A 7334-nucleotide genomic window follows, 5' to 3' on the forward strand; every position below is an offset into this window, starting at 1 on the left:
TCGGATCTCAATTCCTCTCCTACGCACTCATTTATGTTTCTTTGCATACCAACTCTTCCAATACTACCAAAATTATCAAACCGTAAGTATGGTAGTCGGCAGCTCTATTCGTAACGAATTCATAGCGATCTTACTCGCAATTGTTTTCATACAACGAGGCTTAAAATTTTGATACTTTACTAATCCAAATCGTTTCAGAAATATTTTTGCTTACTTTTTTATTACTCTTTACTGATTTACTTGCCTTCCTAAACCTCCCACTCCTACTAATATCTACACAGAAAAAATACAAATTAAACACAACCCAACAGAATGAATTTGGAAATCGAACATAGGCTCTCTACTCCTCAGGCATAGTTCTTGGTCACTATGCCAGCAGCGCTTTCGTTGAACAGCGCTCACCTCCTGGATACATCCCAGCAAGTCGCAAAGATTTCTTTCCTTTCCTACTAGGAAATATTCGTTTGCGGATCACATATATAATGATGAAAAATGCTCAGTTTTTAATTATCTGTCGATCCCGTCAATTCTAAGTACATCGCGCGTGATGAACTTTAGTTTTGGTTTTCTCACTAACCGAGGGAGGAGGGTAAAGGTGTATTTAGCCAAAATATCTTGTAACTTTATTTAAGATTGAATAACAAGTCCACTGTTTTTTCACTGATTTTTTTTTATTTTAAACTGGTTTTTGGGTTACTAGGCCACCTTCAGGAAACAACTACCTAGCGACTGCAAAGGACATTAGTTCTTAGATAACCAAACACTACAACCATAGATACAATCTACTTGCACAGAATGCTGTGCAACAATCGCGTTTTTTAATGTCGAAATGGAACTTTTCACAAGGGTTTAGTTAATCACAATAAATAATTAAGCTAGGCAGTATTGCGGGTAATATGTTTATGATGCTTAAGTTTGTAGGTCTTCACAATGGTTGAAAAATTGTCGAAATGAGCACTCTTCATTTATGCTGTGTTCCAAACACATTTTTTAACGGAGTAAATTACACTTCATGCTATGGAAAATATTAAACATGATATTTAGAATACACAATTTTTGTAGTATTGCAGGTTATATGGTTATGATCAATAATTTGTGAGGGCGTGACATTGGTTGAGAAATGTCTAATTGAGCACTAGTCACTTATTTTGTGTAACAAACATGTTTTGCATTATAAATTACGGTTTATGCAATGGGAAATATTAACCGAAGTACATGACTGAAATACACAATGTTATAGTAATGCTCACAACGTAAACTATAATTTATAGTTTAAAACCTGTTTATTTCACAACATAAGTGACAGGTGCTCAGTTTGTTTCTCAACCAATGTCAAGGCCTACAAACTTAAGCAAATAACCTGTGCTAGTGTAATATTGTGTAGTTTAATTATGCTATTAATTAATAACAATATCCATTGTGTACAGTGTAATTTCAATGTTAAAAAAGAAATTTGGTGCACCGCATTTTGTGTAAGTGGATAGTATGTTTGCTTATTGTGTTTGGTTGCTAAAAACTAAAGTCCCTTTCAGACGTTAGTGAATTGTTTCTTGAAGACGACCTAATATGACGAAAACTAGTTAGAAATAAACAAAACTCAGTAGAACAAAAACAGTGTACTTGTTATTCGACGTTAAAGATGAAGTTGTTCCACCAGGAAGTAACGGAAGAACCCACAAACAAGAAAAGTATCCTAGAGTCTTCCATTTTAATTTGTACACAAGCGAACTGTCTAATATAAGTAGAATCGGTTGGCCGTATCGGAGGTCTTCCCTTTCTAAGGTAGCGAACGTGGGATTCTGTAAACATTTCCTGGTTCTTCGTACAAGGTTAAGTTTCTGCGGGCCGTGCCTAGCCTAGCTCTGTGGCAGTCGTCCAGACTTTGACAATAGTGGGTTCTGATTTGCTCGGAATGGGTGTGGTTGGCTCGTTCGAGCGTGGAGCAGGGCTGTGGTCGAGTTGCGCTGCGTGCTTCCCAGTGCCGGCGGTGCGCGAAAGAGTTGGCACTGGGTGATATACGCGGTTTGGCCGCTTCCGGTCAGCCTACTGGCTTTGAAAACATTCCACCTCTTCATATAGCAGTGCGGAGACTTACTCAAGCAGTGTAATTAATAAATGATTTACACACCCAAAACCCTATTATCGCTAGTAGGCTGTAACTGACTTATCTTCGCCACATACCCTCGCTGTCTCCTCATTTCATATTTAAATTTGTTTGATTTCGCTTAATAGGCTGTTCTTCTCAAATTATTAGAATATATGCGATAAATAATCGAGGACGTTTAGTGTAGATGCCACTCTAATTGTATGGTGAAGAGACAATCGACAGTGGCTGGCCGCATCGAGATGGTCAGAAAACTGGTGATCCCCTCCAACAGTGATCCAAATACAAAACCTTAAATGAATAAGTAACGAAGCCGGCCGGAGTGGCCGAGCGGTTCTAGGCACTACAGTCTGGAACCGCGCGACCGCTACGGTCGCAGGTTCGAATCCTGCCTCGGGCATGGATGTGTGTGATGTCCTTAGATTAGTTAGGTTTAAGTAGTTCTAAGTTCTAGGAGACTGATGACCTCAGAAGTTAAGTCCCATAGTGCTCAGAGCCATTTGAACCATTTTGAACGATAAAAAATCTGGTATTTAGAGAACAAATACCGGCATTTGAAAGCGTTTTTCCACTCCTTTTAAGCTGTAATATTGTGCTATTCAAAATACTTTCATCAACAACTATCTTATGCCGTACTAGTGGTTATCATATTGGAATTTCGAGCTCAGTTCCAATGCTTGCAGAAAATAATAAAAAACTGAGGATGGGTCTGCCTGTTTGCAAGTACACAAATTACCTTTTCGTTTTAACGCCCCCAACACGTTCCATCAAGGATGTGGCATCCGAGGTGGTGTTTTTCTTTTATTATCTGCATTTACTTTTTGTTAGTATCTGACCTTTAAAACAGATGTTCCGGTAAAAATAGTGGTATATAACTGTTTTTGATCTTAGCAAGGGAGTATTTCGCTGGTCCTGAACTGTGGGCACACAAATAAAAATGAGCCACAACTCAGGACCAGTCAAATCCTGCAATGGTAAAACCAAAAAGGGTATACCACGATTTTTACTGGAACATAAATTTTAAAGGTTAGATATAAACTAAAAAACTTAACTAAAATTATATACAGACGATATCCCAACATGCCCCATGTTTGTATATTACATGGTGTACTGATTCGGATGGGCAGTCACAGGACACACTCAATGTAAAATAAAAGACAAAGTGCATATATAGTTTCAGTAACAACAAAATGCGATGCAACATATTTCCTAACCTAAAAATAATCTGTATGTAGGTATTTCAGAAAAATAAAGGAAAAAACTCACTGAGGATGCCACAACTGTGATGAATCATGTTTGAGTATTAAAGCAAAACAATAATTTGTATGTTTTCAAAAAGGCGGACCCATCTTTAATTCTTTATTATACCCTTAATGTTGACAACTGTTACTGCTTACATACTTCCACATGCACAGCTATTACCTGTAAAAGGGAGAAAAGTTAGAATTTAGCTTCTCATTGTTTTAGCTGTAATTCATACATTGTTATGTGAGAGGGAAGAGCAATCCATTGGCAACCATCACCAAACGAAAAGGAATGAAACGTATTGGGGGCACTTATTGTTTCCTTACGTCATTGCTGATCTGCTATTGAAATATATGTTCGAAGCAATTAAGGGTGGAACAACGACAAAAAGCTAATTGTAGGAAATGCGGATGATAGACTGAGGTTATTAGAAGAACCCTAATGTAAGTAATGTAATTCATCCACTACAGAGGCAGTGTACAGAATCCTCGTTCGATGAACCACTGAGTATTTTTTATGTCTGGGACCTGTCACAGACTTATTAATAGAGGAGCTGTACAGAAGAACTACAGGTTTTCTCCCAGGTTTGTTTAGCGAGTGCAAGATTGTCACGAAGATGTTGAACAAACTGTAGTAGCGGTCGTTAAGAGAGGTTTCCTGCTGCATGGAGACATTGACAGAAGAGCTAAATGACGCTCCCCGTCCATCTGCATTATGTAGATCACGGTAAAGTATTTAGTGGAAAATAATTGTAATATATTTTGACTTTTTCCCCTAGTTAGGATTTCAGGACGGATTGTAATTCAGACTACTCTTAAGAACGTCTTTCCGCGAAGGTCATTATGTATCAAGAAAAAGACATTAGAAGAGAAAAATGACATATTGCGGATAGTCAATGAGTATCGAATTCATACGCCAGTTTTATTCTGGAATATGTATCAGATCACAAGATGCTACCCAAATCCTAAGAAGGAACATTGCTATCGTAATAAATGATACTAAATTTCACGATGAGAACGAAATTGCGTGATTCGGTTTATGTGATTAGAAATGTGTTACTTGTTCTTCAGTATTCACTTTACTTACTCAACGCTTTCAGACAACAATGGGTTTTACAATGAACTGATGGAAAGTTACGGTAAGTATTTATCAACTATTGTAGATGAGTCATTGATGATTCCTGAGTTGAAGGAGAAATTGGAAGCCAAATTCATTAATTTGGGAATCTTTGCGTAGCAACTAAGTATAAAAATTAAGATTCCTCCCATAAAATAATTTTTTTCTACATCGGATAGGAATTTGACGCAATTTGTTTCTAAGCGGTGAAATGCTCTTCGAAAGTATAAAAACTAGAAAAGAAAAATTCAGATCGTGCGGCATCCGACTGATTAAAATGCTTAAAAGGTTTCAATATTGAAATACTATGAACGGAAAGTAGGAAAAGATTGCTGGCCACACTTAAGGTGTTTGCGCGGGACATTAAACGTTGCTGGCAAGTATGCAAACTCACACGCGGAGCGGGTGGAAGGGTAGCCTATAAGGCAGGCGCCAATGTTTGTGACTTGTGACACGAACCCACTTTTTCGAGCGAGTCGGTGTGAAGTTCGAATTTCAGGGCAAAAAATTGCAACTAATCCAGAGTTTATCACAGGGATTTGTGTATCTCATAAGTTCTAGAAAAATGATACTCGTAAAATTAGAGAATCCACTATATTTTAGGAACTGAAAACTCTTCAAGTGTGAGTAAGTTAGTTAGGCGAAAAAGACACGAAAGCATGTCTTCAGTAGGATGATTGAGTGAAAGGAGCGAATATGTGCTGCCCTACCTTTGGAATTGACTTTAGTATGGCGTAAGAGTTTAGAAACATATAAAAAAAAGATTATTAACCAATTGCCCAGTAAAAAAACAAAAACGAAGAGAGGTTTTACACTTTAGAATATTCAGTCGCTAGCATTACTGCTACAAGCGGTCCCATGGTGTAATGGTTAGCACTCTGGACTCTGAATCCAGCGATCCGAGTTCAAATCTCGGTGGGACCTACATTTTAATTTCGCGTACTGTGTTTTAAAATTTCTAAAATATACTCATGCGTGTTACTTATTCCTTTAGTTGGGAAAAATATTATTAAATACTCTTTAGTACTCTCTATTAGAGTGAAAATTGTTTATTAACGTCGTATCGTATAGCAAAAATATGCAGCTGTCGGGGGTGTGAAACGCTAAACTGTCGTGAATCTTTGCTGCAGCTTCAGAAGAATAGCAGAACATCGCTCTTTAAACGAGACTTGGAGAGCTGCCCGCGCCTGCGTTCGTAAACACTTCTCGCCCGGCCAGCTCCGTTCTGGTGCTTCCGAGAAAGCGAAATGGCGCCGTCACCAATCAGCCTGCATTCTATCTGCAGTCTTTTTTTTCGACACATTTCACTATTGTAAGCGTAAACCACGACAGATGGTATACAGTCCGCCCCTTTGAAATAAAAAAGCCTATTTTTGTTGTACTCGTACTTCAAAAAATATTTGTTCAGTATTTTTTCTGATTTTGCTTAACTTTGGGTAGTTGTTCCATTAACATTTACGAGTCTGCAAAGTTGAAAGTGTAATGTGTACGCATGCATTTTAAACAGAAATGAAAAAGTGATACATCTCGGGATCTTGTCATTCTGTTCATCTACATAAACTTATTTCTGCTGGAGAACGTAGGACATGGTTTCAATCCGATGTTAATAACGGAATGGTATAACGAAATAGCGGTCGTTATTGTTTGCTACAATAATGTGCTTACTAACAACACGGATGGAGTCTGATTTCGGAAAGTCATTTTTATTAGCTTTATTTTTCCCTCCTTACAAGTACCAGTTTTCCAGCTGAGCGTCGTTTCTGCTCTGACAACAATGCTAACATGACAAACAATTGTGAGCATTTTTTGAGAAACCTAACACTTTCATAACGATTAATCTTCTGTTTTCCCGTTGGACACAACGAGGTGGCGCAGTGTTCAGGGAACACTAGACTAGAATTCAGAAAGAGCTGGGTTCAAATATTCGTTCGGCGTTCTTGATTTATGTTAACGAACGCTTCCCTAAACCACTTCACTCAAGTAACGGAAAGGTTCCCTAAAAAAGACAATCGGTGATCTCCTTCCCATAACAATCCAGTAATCCTACTCCTTCGTCTTTAATTATTCTTCGCAAAGCGACGTAAAACTCTGCCACTCAGTCCCTTCTTCTCTTTTATTCTAAGTGAGAGTAGTGTACGGAAGAAAGAAAATTCTGCTTTGAAAAATTATGTTAGCGTGTTGGGGCTCCACCAGACCCTTCTCATACACATACAGGTTGAGTCACGTAAGACGTCTTTTATTTCGTGAACGGTTACACTATATAAGTGCGGGTTTCCGGAGAACAGAGCGTCGGGGACCACGTATGTTTTTGGTTTGTTAATGCTTCCAGTGCTAGTATCAACGGAGGTATTGGAGGAAGTACGTTTTCTTAAATGGAACCGTATATCTTTTATAACTGCATTCGATAGCGCCTGAGAAGACAATTACACTGATATAGCGTTTGTTAATGTTGACGATGAAAACTGATGTAAAAAAAAATCAAGAAATGTCCTAGAATCTGAGAGCACGGTGGCTGGAAACAGAATTTACGATACAATCACTGCCAAGCAGACGTCTCAGACCAGACTGCATAGATGTAGACCGTAAGGTAGCCCTGCGCTACGAGAATAAAGCCTAATTTCCCTTGAACCAACTTAAGACCTTGATGGAAGTTCACCTAAGAAGTATTTCGAAATACGACATAAGCTAGAATCTAGCGTATCACAAAGGGCTTCGGAAAACTATTTCCCATTTGTGTATCCTCCCAGATTTACGTGATCTGAATCAGAGAAATCAACTGCTCTTACTTCAAAAATAGTCAGAAGGACGATTTGACCTATCTTTTCCTGTACGTGGCTGTGTGCTTCATAGAGGGAAAATACATGCTGAC

General features: G+C 38.4%; 1 non-coding gene across 1 annotated transcript; it reads left to right on the top strand.

Moving 5' to 3' along the window:
- The first annotated feature begins 5317 nt into the window (after positions 1-5317).
- On the top strand, positions 5318-5389 carry Trnaq-cug (transfer RNA glutamine (anticodon CUG)). The gene has a single exon. It is a non-coding gene; the product is annotated as a tRNA-Gln (tRNA).
- Positions 5390-7334: the final 1945 nt, after the last annotated feature.

Source organism: Schistocerca serialis, chromosome 2 (genome assembly GCF_023864345.2).
Source record: "Schistocerca serialis cubense isolate TAMUIC-IGC-003099 chromosome 2, iqSchSeri2.2, whole genome shotgun sequence".
Lineage (NCBI taxonomy): Eukaryota > Metazoa > Arthropoda > Insecta > Orthoptera > Acrididae > Schistocerca > Schistocerca serialis.